The 19167-nt window shown below is 39.3% G+C and overlaps 1 long non-coding RNA gene across 1 annotated transcript; it reads right to left on the bottom strand.

The window, feature by feature from the left end:
- Nucleotides 1–1598: 1598 nt before the first annotated feature.
- Nucleotides 1599–14587, bottom strand: LOC111841233 (uncharacterized). Its single transcript, XR_011985821.1, has 6 exons — nt 13043–14587; nt 2792–2849; nt 2561–2653; nt 2323–2443; nt 2028–2177; nt 1599–1915 (listed from the first exon to the last, which is right to left on the bottom strand). It is a non-coding gene; the product is annotated as an uncharacterized lncRNA (long non-coding RNA).
- Between the last annotated feature and the right edge of the window lie 4580 nt (nt 14588–19167).

Raw genomic sequence — 19167 nt, 5'->3', positions numbered from 1 at the left:
AATTTTAGTTACATCATAAGATTGTATGCTAAACCTTGCTAATATCTTTAATAAGTGTTTTTATTGCTTTTCATGTTTTTTTATATAAAACATCCTCTTTTGCTATTTTCACAGACGAACGTTTGAAACTATTCGATGCTTCTGATTGGTTATCCTGTCACGCATGGTTCGAATTACGGGGGGTACTGGGGGGTACGTACCCCCGATCAAGATCCAGACCCCCCCCCAAAAAGACAAAAATAGCAGTTTGGGGGGGTCTTAACGTTTTTCTTTTGTTGTAAAAAAAAAAAAAGAAAAAGCTAACCTCACCTCTATGTAAAACAATTCCAGACACCCCTAATGTGGACCGTACCATTTAAATCACCTCGGTGCTAGAAGCAGCCAGTCGGTTGCGTACTTGCGTTATTCATTCTCATTGAGTGACATGTTCGTTGTGTTCGTTTGTCATGGTACTGTTTGTTGTGCATTGGTCAAAGTAAGTAGTCAGCAGAAGTCTAGCCTGTTGAAAATGCGTTATTTTACAACCTTCATTTATTCGTTTAAGTGTTTCATCTACTAATGCAAGCTGACGTCTTTATAAATTGAATTACGTACCGTATTTTCCGCACTATAAGGCGCACTAAAAAGCCTTTGATTTTCTTAAAAAATAACAGTGCGCCTTATAATCCAGTGCGCTTTAAACGTGTATTAATTTCTGTTGTGCATACTGAACTCGAAGCGATTTGAATGTTTTAGTATTGAAAAGTGAGTGTATTGTGTAGTGCTTCACGTGTTATAAATGAACAATTTCATTTATTATGAATACGCTGAATACGCTGACTTTTGATTTAGCGGTATAGGACCATATTATAAGTATTATTCAATTTTGAGTTATTGTTAATAGGCTGACTTTTGATTTAGCGGTATAAGACTCTTGTTTTTTTACGTGTTAAAGAGTACCCACATAACAAAATTTGTCTGGCCCACTTGTGGGCCACACCCTTGCCTCAGTTCTGGCCCAAGTCTGGCTGGGTCCCCGGCCCAAAACTGGCCCAAACAATGAAAACCGAGACTAATAATTTGCTTTGGCCCAGATCTGGCCCACACACTTTAAAATGACTCCTATTGTTTCTGTTGGCCCAGACCTGGCCCGCACACCATAAAATGACTCCTATTGTTTCTGTTGGCCCAGACCTGGCCCGCGCACCATAAAATGACTCCTATTGTTTCTGTTGGCCCAGACCTGGCCCGCACACCATAAAATGACTCCTATTGTTTCTGTTGGCCCAGACCTGGCCCGCACACCATAAAATGACTCCTATTGTTTCTGTTGGCCCAGACCTGGTCCGCGCACCATAAAATGACTCCTATTGTTTCTGTTGGCCCAGACCTGGTCCGCGCACCATAAAATGACTCCTATTGTTTCTGTTGGCCCAGACCTGGTCCGCGCACCATAAAATGACTCCTATTGTTTCTGTTGGCCCAGACCTGGCCCGCACAATGTAAAACTAATCTGACTGAGTGTCGGCTGAGTGCCGGCTTGGTCCCCGGGCCAGATGTGGCCCATAAACTGCCATAAAGTGCTCAAAATGAAACACAAATTCAAAATTAGTAATCCATTTAAAAATACAAGGTATTTTTTATTATAAGAAATATAATAATTAACAAAAATGAATAATTACAACAAACAACCTACATTACAAAACCAATAACAAACTTTTCAATAAAACAAATTTGCGCAATTTTTAAAATATGTAAACATTACTGAAATTTTGTCTCACTCACACACACACTCACACACTAAAGACTTTCCCTCATGAGTTGTCTTCTTTTCCGCCCGCCTTCTCGGTCAGCTGCCAGCTGAAGCCACCGCTTTATTGTTGCCTCAATATCCGCTTCTGCTGCGCTACAGTCAAGGGGTTTCTCCGAACTGCAGCTAGGTATAAATGAATGCACACCGTAAGGGCATTATGGAGGTCTTAAGCATCAGTTAAACATGTCATCTGAGAGAGACCTTCTGTACTGTATGTCCAGACAAATATACTCACCAATCACTACCTCTCTCAGTTTAAGGGAGGCCAAAGAAGTCTTTCCATTAACCCCCCTCCAGTTGAGCTTCTTTGCCAGCGTGTTTGAGAACGCCTTCCTTAATACACGCCAAGTGCAGTCACGCACATCAGGCTCACCAAAATGTTTACCTGAAACAGATTTTAAAAGAAAACAAAAGGGAATCAATTATTTATCATCAACTGTGTGAAAAAAGTAGCATTAATGCTGTTATGCCCTGTGACTGCCATGCCAGTGAGCCTAGCTTACTGCTCCTGCCATCAAAGTGTTTCTCACCCTCAGTCACCACTCCGACATCCTCTGGTTTATCCTCTTTACCAGCACCTTCACTGCGAATCACAGAAATCCTCACTGTGGTCTGAGAGATCTCCCCCTTAGGATGTCAATGGTGAGGAAGCTAATAGTGGAAAAAACGAACACAGTCATGGCGCAAACAAGCAAACACAACACACAAAACAAATACTACAAATTTAAGTTAAATCTTAAAATCTCACACTAACATGGTACTACTGACCAAGTACTGCTTGATGAGCGTGTTGCTGTCTTCATTGAGGTAGACACATAGACTTATAATGACACTGTCCCTTTTGAGTTCAATGCTCTCACTCTGCAAAAGGCATATAAAATGAATTTTTTTTATATTTTCTAGCACACTGTCCATAATAATAATTGTAAGCTACATCATAAATGACAGACATATTAACACAAAAAATGACAAGGACTATAGACGATTAAAAAAACTCACCGATTCAAACTCCTTGACATCCGTCTGCTTCAGCCCTAATGATGTCCGACGTTCGAGGCTAGGCATGGCAATAATAATAATTTTACTGCACAATTGCTGCATTATCGCCACCTACTGTGCTGGAGTGTAATACCTGTCACTCCTTAAGTAATCCAGTCAAACATAGTTTACCTGGGCCGGTATGCATAAAACTTCTCAGAGTAAAATTTCACTCTTAATTGCGTCACAATTCTAAGAGTGACATGATTTTGCTCCTACTCCCAGACTTAAGAATAAGTGGCATGCATAAACATTCTTAAGTGTTAAGACTTGGTCTTAGCTCCTAAATTATTTAAGAGAGCTGGAGAGGACTCCTAAGCCAGTTATGAGTTGAATGATGGCAGCTGCACTACGCGCACCCAGACGGAGACTGCGCACTTTCCATCAAAGAAAGGATGTCCTGTAGACGTACGACAATAATGAATTGATAAAAAGGTACAGGCTCGATCATGAGGACATTCTTTTTGTTACCAACCTAACCGGATACAATCTCGTACGTCACCTAAAAATGCACTTACAGTTGAACTGAAAGTGATAATGATGCTACGTTAGAGAGGTTAGTTGGTACCTTGGGCGGGGCCTATTTTGTGGGCGGAGCTTAAAGCTCTCTCCCATCTGTGACGTCATAAGCGGGAGGTGGGCGTATCCTTTGTTCTGATTGGTCGGTGGGGAGGGGGGTTTTGGCCAATGGGGAGGGGGTTTTGGCCAAATGGTATACATGCTTATGCCACGTGTTGCCGATAGGGGGGTCGTAGTGTCTGGTGGTTGTTAAACTTTAATAGAATAAAAATACATTACATGTATTTTATTAATGTGTTATTTTTAATAACGTTTTTAAGGAATAATAAAACATATAGCAGTAAGAACGTAAGCTAGGGCAAAACTTTAGTGATACATTTAAAAGAAAGAAAAGCAGACGGCATTTAAGCTAGACATACCCAAGCGAACCACCGTATTTTTAAACAAACGACACGTCCCAAACTTTAACTTTTAAAAGAAAGAAAAGCAGGCGGAATTTAAACAAGTAGAGACATGTCCGAAACACTGACAAGATAAAACACCGTATTTTAAGCACAAACGACACAGGCCCCAAACTTTTAACTTTTAAACAAGCCCAAAAGAGCAAATGCGAAACAAGCACAAGCATTTTAAACCCATGACATTTAACCAACGTATTTAAAGAAGAACAAGAAAACCTTTTAGCGATATTTACCAGTGCTAGGTTGAAGAAAACATTTAACCAGCAAACATTTTAGCCCCGCAACGGAGCGAACCCAACATGAAGCCTGCCAGTTCGAAAGTTCCGCTTGAAATGGGAGATCGCTGGGGGAAGGGGAGGGGCGTAAACACGTTCAAAATGGCGGCGGCGGCGGAAATTGTAAACGCAAGCCCATGGCCCTTAATTGTGTGAACACGCCACCATCCTGACAGAATGCGCATTAACTCTATTTGTTAATCTGACTTATTTGTAAATAGTATAAATAATATATTTCTAAATTAAATAAATGTCGATTTGTAATAGTATTTTTTAAATAGACAAAATGTATGTACATGTGCCATGTTCACCAGGGTGCTCTCTCTCACTAGCTATCCACGTAGAGACAACGGCATATGTCCCAGCATGCCCTACTGGGGTAATGTGAACAGCCTAAACAATAAGTTTTAGGGCAGAATCAATATGCTTTAACATAAGGTGGCGTCGAAGAGCCAAGCGCTATCGTCCCCAAGATATTAAACATTTGTCGTAATATCATAAACCGCGGCAACCTGGATTGCGAGAACGCACCCATCCTGACAGAACGCACCTTAACTCTACTTGTTAATCTGACTTATTTGTAAACAGTATAAAATGATCTATTTTTAATTAAAATAAAAGACGGACTCTAGCACCACAAGTCCCGACTGTTTAGCAACATTTAGCTAATCTCATCAACGGACGGCTATTTTATGTCAATAAAAGCGTAGCCAGTATGTTTTAGGGTGAAATTATACGGTCTAGCATTGTTTCAATTGTTTTTTGATATGCCAGGCAGCTAATGGGCACAATGGGGGAACGGGGGTTAGCTACTGAAGACATTAACTGTTTTTGTTAATGTTTAAAGGTATAAAAACTTTAACAAATACAGCTAAATTGGTATAAAAATTCAGCCTTAACTACAGAAGTAAGGCGAGCGCCGCAAAGCCACGGGCACGCGCACAAGCGCGCACTCAAGGGTAGGCCGGCGAAACTTGTAATTTTATCAAGCCGACAGTAGGGGCACCTTAACAAAATGGGCATTACAGGGCACCTAACAGCCACAACTTCACGCGCCTTACAAAAAACACCAGACATATATAGTTCACGCTTTTCTTAAAGTTGCATAAGGATTGTTTTGTCATAGCGAAATTTTAAATTAGGATGAGTGTGATATAAATCAATTAGGCAACTAGTGTGCGGTATATATCAACATACATCGAAACATTTTAAAAACTTTGGTAAAATAATGCCTTGGTTATCTTAATTTAAGGGGACAAAAACATTAGTTGTGCTTGTCAACGTGCTATTTTAAATAATGCGTTATTTTCTAATGGTAAAAACACTGTCATCATGTTTTAGGGTGAAATTATATGGGCTAGTTTTCTTTTACAACACATTACAGGATACTGATTCACCCCAGCATGCAGAAGTGTGAAGTTTTAGCACGAGCCAAGGATGGGTTGAGGGGGGAGGTAGGGGAGCGGTCAAGAATTTAGGATATATTTTTGTTATTTTACCCTTCCTTTGTTAATGTGTTATTTTAAAATAAGTATTAAAACACGCCATGAAACATTTTATTCAAAGTACTTTAAGGGTAGCTTTGCTTTACAGAAGTTTAGTCAAGAGGCGACAAGCCACTCTCTCTTTGAAAATGCGCAGGGCATAGCCACTGATGATCCAAACAAGGAATAAAACAGTTTAGCAGTAACTGTTATTTTGCTATTTAAAGAAGGTAGGCATGGTTATTTAATCACATTTAATAGCACCTAGTAAGCTACATTTAGAATCAAGCATCAAATACGCATGAAAAACTTTGGTAGAATAATGTCTAGTTGTCCTGATGGAAACGCCCAGCTGGGAGGGGTAACTCACCTCATGCTTTATTAAGCGAGCAAGTGGCATGCACAAAATACAGATACATCTGAAAGCTTGAAACAGACACAGACATCTTCGCCGATCAACTTTCAGCGCAAAGATGGAAATGCTAAACTGGAGGTATGCTACATTTTCATTTAAATGTATTTTAGAATCGTTAGAATTGTTGCTACTGTGAAAACATATCACGAATGTTTTTGAACAAAAGTTTTTTCTATATCGTCAAGACCGAATAAGGACCGTGGAACAGAGGATTGGAATAGCGGTAAGTTATTGTTCATAGTTAGTTATCTCAACGGGTTTTATTGTTTAAATGCGGAAAAATGAAAGTGTTTATGCTCGCATTTGCAGATAACGGCGATCTATTAAGCACACCAACGGCTACTTTCAAAGACAACCAAGAAGGGCCTAAGACCAAGCATGACAACCTTAAGCGAAAAAGGGTTGATAGTTTTAATGGTGAGTGTACCTAGTTTACCGTACTGGTGTTTTTTGTTTTAAAATGGACAAAAGGCTGAATGTGTTTATATTCTCAGTTTCAGGGGATGGATGGCATAGCCCAGAAATGGCAGCACAGATTGATAAGCTTGTCAACGACGGATTTACAGAGCTGACATCATCAACGGTGGAAGACAACTGGGACAAAAGCATGAGACCGCTGAATGTTATACAATTTATTATAGGAGTAGTGGTATGGATTCTGGATACGATAATAGACAAGAACCTAGAGGAGAATTGTAAGGCGTGCGCCACATTCTGCTCAGACCCACAGCAGCACGCATGTCTCGATGATCCAAAACCGCAATACCTTTTTGACAATTTTGAAAAGTGGTCAAAAAAACTGTGTAGGCCGTGGTTGAAAAATGTTGTAGTGAAGGGGGTCTTGAGGTTTACCCCAATTCCGCCATCTCCCACAATGGTTCAGAGGGTTATTGATACAGTTTTAAATAAGTTGAAAAATGAGAGGGACATACGCAGCAAAATGGATGAATTGATATACGGTGTTATGGTCAATGAATACAGTAATGATGTAGATGCAGCCGCTCAAGCATTTTGGCATATGATGCGGGACAAGCATGTACCGACAGATGTTGTGCACTGAATGTAACTGTTTGTGATTGACTCTGGTCAAAAATATGTAGGAATATTTTTGTTTGTAATCATTCTAATTAAATGATCTGCCTCAAAAACATTGTGTAATTATCACTAGATGTTCACTATATCTAACAAAGGGTGACCACTTGAACCATGAAAACATTCACAATCCTATCAGTCAAGTATAGCCCGCTAAAGAATCACCTGTTTCATTTTATTTCAAAGCGGACACTTTGTGCAAAAAGCTGTTTCCTCATTTCTTTAACGGCAAACAGAATTGGAGGGTCCTTAAAGACCTTTCATAAGACTTGGGGCCTGTCCTGAGGTTTATCAAAGACCGGGTTCTTACATTAGAGGAGACTGATGCTGTTTAAGTACTAGGGGGAAGACCCCTGCAATGAAATTCGTAACATTTCAAGATGTATAGGTCGTAAAACTTTTTGTATACAACCAAAATATGTTGGAGGGGATGGCATGTCTCCAATTTTAAAGGATGAGAGGCCTAACCAGTAAAGGTGACATGGTATCGGATGTTGGAATACCGAGCAGGACTGTTAGAGGATTAGGAGATAGAACTATGTTTTGGCTCTGCCCATCGATTAGCTGAGTTCTGGACAGTCATATTCAAAACCATTGAGCAGACCCTCAGCATAGTTCTATCTCCTAATCCTCTAACAGTCCTGCTCGGTATTCCAACATCCGATACCATGTCACCTTTACTGGTTAGGCCTCTCATCCTTTAAAATTGGAGACATGCCATCCCCTCCAACATATTTTGGTTGTATACAAAAAGTTTTACGACCTATACATCTTGAAATGTTACGAATTTCATTGCAGGGGTCTTCCCCCTAGTACTTAAACAGCATCAGTCTCCTCTAATGTAAGAACCCGGTCTTTGATAAACCTCAGGACAGGCCCCAAGTCTTATGAAAGGTCTTTAAGGACCCTCCAATTCTGTTTGCCGTTAAAGAAATGAGGAAACAGCTTTTTGCACAAAGTGTCCGCTTTGAAATAAAATGAAACAGGTGATTCTTTAGCGGGCTATACTTGACTGATAGGATTGTGAATGTTTTCATGGTTCAAGTGGTCACCCTTTGTTAGATATAGTGAACATCTAGTGATAATTACACAATGTTTTTGAGGCAGATCATTTAATTAGAATGATTACAAACAAAAATATTCCTACATATTTTTGACCAGAGTCAATCACAAACAGTTACATTCAGTGCACAACATCTGTCGGTACATGCTTGTCCCGCATCATATGCCAAAATGCTTGAGCGGCTGCATCTACATCATTACTGTATTCATTGACCATAACACCGTATATCAATTCATCCATTTTGCTGCGTATGTCCCTCTCATTTTTCAACTTATTTAAAACTGTATCAATAACCCTCTGAACCATTGTGGGAGATGGCGGAATTGGGGTAAACCTCAAGACCCCCTTCACTACAACATTTTTCAACCACGGCCTACACAGTTTTTTTGACCACTTTTCAAAATTGTCAAAAAGGTATTGCGGTTTTGGATCATCGAGACATGCGTGCTGCTGTGGGTCTGAGCAGAATGTGGCGCACGCCTTACAATTCTCCTCTAGGTTCTTGTCTATTATCGTATCCAGAATCCATACCACTACTCCTATAATAAATTGTATAACATTCAGCGGTCTCATGCTTTTGTCCCAGTTGTCTTCCACCGTTGATGATGTCAGCTCTGTAAATCCGTCGTTGACAAGCTTATCAATCTGTGCTGCCATTTCTGGGCTATGCCATCCATCCCCTGAAACTGAGAATATAAACACATTCAGCCTTTTGTCCATTTTAAAACAAAAAACACCAGTACGGTAAACTAGGTACACTCACCATTAAAACTATCAACCCTTTTTCGCTTAAGGTTGTCATGCTTGGTCTTAGGCCCTTCTTGGTTGTCTTTGAAAGTAGCCGTTGGTGTGCTTAATAGATCGCCGTTATCTGCAAATGCGAGCATAAACACTTTCATTTTTCCGCATTTAAACAATAAAACCCGTTGAGATAACTAACTATGAACAATAACTTACCGCTATTCCAATCCTCTGTTCCACGGTCCTTATTCGGTCTTGACGATATAGAAAAAACTTTTGTTCAAAAACATTCGTGATATGTTTTCACAGTAGCAACAATTCTAACGATTCTAAAATACATTTAAATGAAAATGTAGCATACCTCCAGTTTAGCATTTCCATCTTTGCGCTGAAAGTTGATCGGCGAAGATGTCTGTGTCTGTTTCAAGCTTTCAGATGTATCTGTATTTTGTGCATGCCACTTGCTCGCTTAATAAAGCATGAGGTGAGTTACCCCTCCCAGCTGGGCGTTTCCATCAGGACAACTAGACATTATTCTACCAAAGTTTTTCATGCGTATTTGATGCTTGATTCTAAATGTAGCTTACTAGGTGCTATTAAATGTGATTAAATAACCATGCCTACCTTCTTTAAATAGCAAAATAACAGTTACTGCTAAACTGTTTTATTCCTTGTTTGGATCATCAGTGGCTATGCCCTGCGCATTTTCAAAGAGAGAGTGGCTTGTCGCCTCTTGACTAAACTTCTGTAAAGCAAAGCTACCCTTAAAGTACTTTGAATAAAATGTTTCATGGCGTGTTTTAATACTTATTTTAAAATAACACATTAACAAAGGAAGGGTAAAATAACAAAAATATATCCTAAATTCTTGACCGCTCCCCTACCTCCCCCCTCAACCCATCCTTGGCTCGTGCTAAAACTTCACACTTCTGCATGCTGGGGTGAATCAGTATCCTGTAATGTGTTGTAAAAGAAAACTAGCCCATATAATTTCACCCTAAAACATGATGACAGTGTTTTTACCATTAGAAAATAACGCATTATTTAAAATAGCACGTTGACAAGCACAACTAATGTTTTTGTCCCCTTAAATTAAGATAACCAAGGCATTATTTTACCAAAGTTTTTAAAATGTTTCGATGTATGTTGATATATACCGCACACTAGTTGCCTAATTGATTTATATCACACTCATCCTAATTTAAAATTTCGCTATGACAAAACAATCCTTATGCAACTTTAAGAAAAGCGTGAACTATATATGTCTGGTGTTTTTTGTAAGGCGCGTGAAGTTGTGGCTGTTAGGTGCCCTGTAATGCCCATTTTGTTAAGGTGCCCCTACTGTCGGCTTGATAAAATTACAAGTTTCGCCGGCCTACCCTTGAGTGCGCGCTTGTGCGCGTGCCCGTGGCTTTGCGGCGCTCGCCTTACTTCTGTAGTTAAGGCTGAATTTTTATACCAATTTAGCTGTATTTGTTAAAGTTTTTATACCTTTAAACATTAACAAAAACAGTTAATGTCTTCAGTAGCTAACCCCCGTTCCCCCATTGTGCCCATTAGCTGCCTGGCATATCAAAAAACAATTGAAACAATGCTAGACCGTATAATTTCACCCTAAAACATACTGGCTACGCTTTTATTGACATAAAATAGCCGTCCGTTGATGAGATTAGCTAAATGTTGCTAAACAGTCGGGACTTGTGGTGCTAGAGTCCGTCTTTTATTTTAATTAAAAATAGATCATTTTATACTGTTTACAAATAAGTCAGATTAACAAGTAGAGTTAAGGTGCGTTCTGTCAGGATGGGTGCGTTCTCGCAATCCAGGTTGCCGCGGTTTATGATATTACGACAAATGTTTAATATCTTGGGGACGATAGCGCTTGGCTCTTCGACGCCACCTTATGTTAAAGCATATTGATTCTGCCCTAAAACTTATTGTTTAGGCTGTTCACATTACCCCAGTAGGGCATGCTGGGACATATGCCGTTGTCTCTACGTGGATAGCTAGTGAGAGAGAGCACCCTGGTGAACATGGCACATGTACATACATTTTGTCTATTTAAAAAATACTATTACAAATCGACATTTATTTAATTTAGAAATATATTATTTATACTATTTACAAATAAGTCAGATTAACAAATAGAGTTAATGCGCATTCTGTCAGGATGGTGGCGTGTTCACACAATTAAGGGCCATGGGCTTGCGTTTACAATTTCCGCCGCCGCCGCCATTTTGAACGTGTTTACGCCCCTCCCCTTCCCCCAGCGATCTCCCATTTCAAGCGGAACTTTCGAACTGGCAGGCTTCATGTTGGGTTCGCTCCGTTGCGGGGCTAAAATGTTTGCTGGTTAAATGTTTTCTTCAACCTAGCACTGGTAAATATCGCTAAAAGGTTTTCTTGTTCTTCTTTAAATACGTTGGTTAAATGTCATGGGTTTAAAATGCTTGTGCTTGTTTCGCATTTGCTCTTTTGGGCTTGTTTAAAAGTTAAAAGTTTGGGGCCTGTGTCGTTTGTGCTTAAAATACGGTGTTTTATCTTGTCAGTGTTTCGGACATGTCTCTACTTGTTTAAATTCCGCCTGCTTTTCTTTCTTTTAAAAGTTAAAGTTTGGGACGTGTCGTTTGTTTAAAAATACGGTGGTTCGCTTGGGTATGTCTAGCTTAAATGCCGTCTGCTTTTCTTTCTTTTAAATGTATCACTAAAGTTTTGCCCTAGCTTACGTTCTTACTGCTATATGTTTTATTATTCCTTAAAAACGTTATTAAAAATAACACATTAATAAAATACATGTAATGTATTTTTATTCTATTAAAGTTTAACAACCACCAGACACTACGACCCCCCTATCGGCAACACGTGGCATAAGCATGTATACCATTTGGCCAAAACCCCCTCCCCATTGGCCAAAACCCCCCTCCCCACCGACCAATCAGAACAAAGGATACGCCCACCTCCCGCTTATGACGTCACAGATGGGAGAGAGCTTTAAGCTCCGCCCACAAAATAGGCCCCGCCCAAGGTACCAACTAACCTCTCTTACGTTTTTGGCAACTGGAAAAAATATAGTAATATATAATAATTATTATTATTATTATCATCATCATCATCCATTATAGCGAGGGTCATAAGAGCAATATAAGTAATGACACAAACCTGTAGCTTGCATGCTTGCTTTATAAACTGTGATTTCCTTTCGAGAGGTCGATAAAACATTATACCACCTTTTTTCACATTCTTCTGCTGAACGCCTTGTCTGAGGTGACGCAGCATTTACGGAGCTTGCAATAGCCTACTAAGCTTTTTTTGTCCGTGCTTGTAACAGCTGGGCCAAACTTTCCTCGCACTACCTCCTTCCATTTAAGCACCAACTGTGCCACAAGAACCGTTTTGTTTGTCGTCCAGTTTGATTTTCTTTTAGAATCCAATGTCTTGCTATGAGTTTTTAATTTATACAACATGTGCATCTATTAGTGGAAATTGATCGGTGATGTGCTAGATAGATTTTCGTACAACCAATTAAAGGTATGATCACAGAAAGGTATGTTGTATAAAGCTCTACATTAACGGTTTAATGTCACTAATATATTCACCGTGCAGCTCCTCTATTGGTTGAATTAACTTAGTATTTTGGCCGGGATTTTATTTGTAGTCCTCATTTCACTACACTTAAATGCTGGCTCCGTCAGCACTTAGGAATTGGGCTTAGACTTTGCTGAAAGTTACTTTTAGCAGCTTTTTACAATGCTCTTAGGTCCTACATTTTACTAAGATGTTTTTAACTCTTAAGTCCAAGTGTACGACCATTCTTAATTAAGACCATTCTTAGGAAGTTTTATGCATACCGGCCCAGAAGTCAGAAATTTGCAGAGAGCGACAAGTTTTTTATCAGTTAAGACAAAATTGTAAGTGTTAGCTTGCTAGTGACGTACTGTATTATCTCTTTTCAGGACTACTAACGTTATAAAATCCATATTCTTCTTAAGGCTTCATCTGACTAAAGTTAGCTAGCATAAGACTGACATTTCTCATTAAACTCATAATCTATGTGCTACATCTACGGCATCGTGGGGTAAAGTATAAGAATAGCCAAAATAAATATTAATATAACTCATATTAAATACTATAAAATAATTTTCAATGATATATTAGTACTTACAGGTTAGCACTGCTGCCTCACAACAAAAAGGTGCCGGGTCCATTCTGTGTAGAGTTCGCACTCTCTCTCCGTGTTCGTGTGGGTTTTCGCCGGGGGCTCCAGTTTCCTCCCACGGTCCAAAAGCGTAAGCAATCATGTTGATAGATTGTTTAAGCTATTTTTGTAAACAATTAGACTAATATTTTTCATTGATTAATAAGAATTAAAATGAAGTGTCACTTACCAGATGGTGTCGAAAAAGGGGTCGTTTGGCGCCGTCGTGGCTTCACATCACTGATGACAGTCGGCCTGTGGCCATTCCACAGGTAGTGGGCCATTGGCTGTTAAAATGTATCGGGCCGTGTACCGAGTAATGTCCGTATATCGTGTTGACTTTTTTTTTCGCCGCGAAACGGCATGACACCAATCTATGTCCGTTCTATTAGTATCGGGCCACATACTGTATTGCACCTTTTTGCCGCATAACAGCCCAGCTACACCAAACAACGGCAGGGAAACATCAAATCATAATCGGGCCAATTAAAATACAGTGTAGTAGGGCCGACTACACCATGTCAGACACAGCCCATTCAAGAGATACAGTGCTTCAGCCGACCCGGACCTCAGCCGATAGTGCCAACATTCAGCCGAAATCGGGCCGACTGTGCTTGCTATCTGGGTAGTGAAGACGCTCATAAACGTTTGAACAATGTTGATGTCATTGTGAACACGTGATCTAAAATAAATTTTCGTTGACTGGCTTATCTGACTGTTTTGTTTTGCTTAAAGCGCCTTAAGGTCCGGTGCGCCTTGTATGTGGAAAAAGTTTGAAAATAGACCACTGATTGACGGTGCGCCTTATAATGCAGTGCGCGTTATAGTGCGGAAAATACGGTACCATTGTCCTTCTGAGGCCGGTATAGTCAACGTTCGTCACTTTAACTAGCAAGATAAGCTAAGTTCTCTATTTAAACCAGGCTTATTTGGTGAGGTAAAATCGATCATGGTTATTTTCCAAGGAGATTAACTCTCTATGTTTTCATTCTCATTTTATCATGAATAAATTGTGCCTTTCTGAAATTAATACGCCATTTAGCCTGTGTGGTTTATTACTATTAGGCTAATGTTAATGCATAAGAAGGTCTAACGTTATGCTCTGAAAAAACATTACTATAAGTGAAACTTTTTTTTTTCCAAACAATTTTCATTTTTAAACTTTGTCATAAAGATTAATACAACGTTCGAGTTTTCTATTATAACCCGATATAAAATAAACTATGTAACTATAGGATACTTGTCTATATACTCTCAATGTCCATCAGTCTGTTCTTCAAAAAGTAGGTAATCTTTTCTAAAGCAAGAAATGAAGTCATCCCCTTTATCCATTGAGGCATGTCAGGACATTCTTCTTTTTTCCAAGAGCATGCAATTACACGTTTGGCTTCCAGCAGACAAAGAATCAGCAGCAATCTTTCATGTTTGGTAATTTAAAAATTCAAAGGACAAATATGTAATATACACAGCTTAGGATCAATAGGAATTACTTTACCGATGATTTTACTTACGATGTTCAATATTTTAACCCAAAAACAATTAACTTTAGTGCATTCCCACATACAATGAAATAAAGTTCCCTTCTCATGCTTACATTTATAGCATTCATCAGGAATATTCCGGTTGAAGTGGTGTAACTTGACTGGAGTGATATATTGTCTACTATCCATTTAGCCATTTATACTGAAGCAGTCTCAGATGAGTGTTCATTGTCTGGGTTTGGGCTTTTAAACATACGATTTGCCACTCTTTCTCAGTTATATTAACCTGCAGGTCAGATCGCCATGCTTGAAGTCTGTCATGAAATGATTCTTTAGAATTGGCTACAAATTGTTTATATAATAGAGATATTTGACCTCTACCTTTCAAACATTTAAGTGTAATATTTTCCAAAGTAGAAAGAGGAGGCTCAACCAGGCTTTGGCCTTGCCTTGATTGAATGAAGCTACGTAATTGCAAATATTTGAAAAAGTGTTTTTGCGGAATTCTAAACCTTGTCCTAATTCCTTCAAAGGACATGAATTTTCCTTCATTATAGAGATCAGACACCTTGCTAATACTTTGAGTCAACCAGATTTTAAAACCTGGATCTACCCTACCAGGATGGAAATTTTCATTACCAAAAGTGAAAAGCATGAAAGTCGTGGTAATTCACCTAAATGAGTAAGTGCCTCAAACCAAACCCTTATAGTACTTCTGGTATATGGATTTTTTGTGCACTTAATCAACTTTTTAACATTTGCTGAATAAAGATATAAATTCAAAGGAATTGAAATAGAATGAGCCTCTATAGATACCCAGGTTGGAGGGTAAACCTCAAAGTAAAACATTGCTGCTCTAATTTGAGCAAAATTTCATTAGGACAAAAAAAGAGGAATGTGGAGGAAGTGGGATGGATTGGAAGAGGTATAACAATTTAGGCAGAATTGACATTTATATTATATTAACACGGCCAATCAGAGAGATGGGGAGTTTTGTCCACCTGTTCAGCAGACCAATTATTGAATCTGATACAGGCTTATAATTAGCTGATACAATTTCATTAACAGTTGGTGTAATTTCAATCCCAAGATAAATGAAACCGTCTTGTGAAATTCTAAAGGGTGTCTGAACTGGGGGGAGAAGCCTTTCCACTTTATGAAGGAACATCAACACAGATTTAGAATTATTAATTTTATAGCCTGAGAATTCTCCAAATGTTTCAATCAAATTTAGCAATGCTGGGATAGATTGTTTTAAATTGGAAAGGAATATAACAATATCATCTGCATATAGTGAGATACGATGTTCTGAAGGGCCAATTGTAATACCTGAAATGTGTATATGTTACGGATTGCCATAGCCAGTGGCTCCGTTGCTAGGGTAAAAAGTAAGGGAGAGAGCGGGCAGCCCTGGCGTGTTCCCCTGTGGAGTCTGAAAGGGGCAGATATTATTCCATTTGTTATTATCTCAGCTGAAGGGTTAGTATACAGGATCCATACCCATTTCAAAAACCCATCCCCAAACCCCATTCTTTCCGTAGTTTTAAACAGGTACTGCCACTCAATCCTATCAAACGCTTTTTCAGCGTCTAATGACAGAAATGCATTATCACAAGTATTCGATTTCTCATGTAATATATTTAATACTCTACGAATATTATGCAATCCTTACCTCCCCCAAACAAAGCCATTTTGATCCATGTTAACAAGCCTAGGCAAATGTATTTCTAATCTTTTTGCTAGCACCTTGCAAAGAATCTTTAATTCATTATTCAGAAGAGAGATGGGTCTATATGAACCACAAGCAGTTGGTGGCTTGCCGGGTTTTAACAGCAGAGTTATTATCGCCATATTCAAAGAGGGAGACAAAGCCCCATTTTCCAAGGATTCCAGGAACATGTCTAAAAGGGGGCCAATTAATTTATGATGGAAAATTTTATATAACTCTATTGGTATGTCATCAGGCCCTGGGGTCTTCCCTTCTTTCATACTGGTAATGGCCTCAGACAGCTCCTCAGATTTTAGGTCCTCTTCAAGAGATGCCATGAAGCCTGAACCTGTGGATTTAAAGTCCAAAGCATCTAGAAAAGCTTTTTCTCTCACTGCAGCACTTTCCGAATATTCAGAGCTGTAAAGGGTCTGATAGTAATTCCTAAAGACCTCATTTATCTCAGTCTGATCCGATGTTACCTCACTCTCCTTTATCTGAATGGAATTTATGGCTTTCAGTTTGTAACTGCTTAATACGCCAAGCCAGTAACTTGCCCGCTCTCTCCCCCCCTTCATAATAAGTCTGTTTGAGTCTTAGCAAGCTTTTCTTTACGCGTTCTAATGAAAGTTTGTTATATTTCATCTTCAATTTGTGCAGCTCCAGAAGAAGATCAGGTGAAGTTTTTTGGTATACTTCAAATTCAATTTTCTTTATTTTCTTTTCAAGGTCTACCATTTCTACTTGACAATGTTTGTATTTATAATTTGTATAGCTACTCATTCATCCTCTTATAAAGGCTTAAAATGCTTCCCACTGGACTGAAGCAGATGTTTAATTTGTGTTCATTTCAAAATAATAATCTATCTGTTCATCAATGAACTCCAAAAATCCGGGATCTCTCAACCAGGTCATATGTAGGTGTGAAACTGCATCAATCAAACAAAAGTCCTGGCAGCAACAGGAGGACAGACTCTTTCTACAATGTGCCTAAAATTTTGATGTGTTGCTCTAAAACTAGTTGGATGAAGGACAACTACATATTAAGAAGCATTAACATTAAGAGTCTTTGCTGTAGGTGAGCATATATTACACAGGTCTACAAAAAAAAAATTCAGGTGCCAAGGTTTATTGAATGGATTTAGGGTATTTTGAGGGTGCTGAAATCAAAAATTTTGCTGAATTGGTTCTAGTTTTTGAGATAATGGAAATCCACGAAAATAATGCATTCCTCCAATGCGACGTGTGTGATAACAAATGCAATAGCTTTTGGTCTGTCTTTTGACTCGTTAACAGTGTCATAGGTAATGAAATGAATGATTAGATATTTTTTATTCCTTTTTGTGTGATGTTAGACTGTTTACTTACTAGTTGTAACTAAAATAAAAACATTCTTGCAATTCTGAATGCTTTTCAAAACGTGTTGCCTTAATTAAATAACTATTAAATGTCTCCTGGGGTGGCATGTTGGTGCAGTGGTTAGCACTGTTGCCTCATACCTCTGGGACCCAGGTTTGAGTCTCCCCCTGGGTTACATGCGTGTGGAGTTTGCATGTTCGCCCCATGTTGTCATGGGGTTTCCTCTAGGTACTCTGGTTTCCCCCCACAGTACATAGATATGCTGAGGCTAATTGGAATTACTGAATTGCCCATAGGTGTGCATGTGTGAGTGAGTGTCAGTGTGCCCTGCGATGGGCTGGCCCCCATCCTGGGTTGTTCCTCACCTTGTTTCCGTAGCTTCTGGGATAAGCTCCAGACACTGAAGTTTACCTTTCATATGAGAAAATGCTTTTTACATATTGATTCTCTGCAACATAAAAGTCTCATCCATAGGATTCGGACTCGGCTGTAGGACAGATAGCGGTTTTATTCTCTCCATCATGGTTGGTTTCAGTTGGCATTGGTGTCAGCGGTATGTAAACTGTGTAACATGAATAACTGCAGCATCTTTAACGTCGGTCCGTTGATTTGATCCGGACAGCGCCACGGGTAGCACGGATGGTTCCCTCTTCTGCAGAGGAGGCACTGAAATACAAACAGTTTAAGATTAGAAAAGCGACCTTTCCGTTAAAAATAAATCACTCGTTTGTGTTTAGGGTGGTTTATGCGTTCAAACATTGTGTAACTACCCGGGGGTAGGGGCGTCGCACCCGACGTGCTAGGTTTTGGGAGTGCAGGGTTGTCGGCAGATTATATTGGTACCCGGCCGAAAACGTATATACTTCAGGGTGCCACCGTGTCCATTTTTGTCCCCTGAACCTGCCTTCCAACACCCTCCCGCAGCAGGACGGGTAAAACATATTTGCACACGCAAATACTGGGACTAAAAGAACTCGGGGTGAGGGACTCAGATCCTCTCATTACTTAGTCTCCCTGGGTAGAATAACCGCCAGTTTTCCCCTACCAAGGTGGGGCGAAATTTCTCCGCTACAATTGCTCAGAATCGCTGTAGCTTTCCGATGGTATGCCGGGCGTTGCGGTTGCTTAGCGTGACCGACGCATAAGAAAGCAAACATTCTTTATTATCTTCCTATGTATGTTAAATTACGATCTTCCACATTAATCAAGGTATTGTAAAACGGAAATTATTACAGCTCCAATAGCTTATATTAAAGTCAGCCAAGAGTCACAACATGGTTTTGAAATGGCAAACGCAGACACAAATCAAATGTATATGAGCAAGCAACATAAGGGATCTGTTGTTTGGGTAAATTATATTATAGTATACACTATATATTTGTGGTGTGGTGGCGAATTGGTGCAGAAGTTTTAGAACTGCACTATCGATTTATCACTTTATTAAGAAATATAAATTCAGTTCTTATCCTTTTTAAAAGTTACATTTTTTGAAATTGTCTTTCAAAGTGTCCCTCAGAATGACACTGGGGCTGGGGTGGGCGGGG

The sequence above is a fragment of the Paramormyrops kingsleyae genome, chromosome 25 (assembly GCF_048594095.1).
Source record: "Paramormyrops kingsleyae isolate MSU_618 chromosome 25, PKINGS_0.4, whole genome shotgun sequence".
Lineage (NCBI taxonomy): Eukaryota > Metazoa > Chordata > Actinopteri > Osteoglossiformes > Mormyridae > Paramormyrops > Paramormyrops kingsleyae.
The sequence above is the reverse complement of the archived record's forward strand: the minus strand, read 5'-3'. Positions and strand labels throughout refer to the sequence as shown.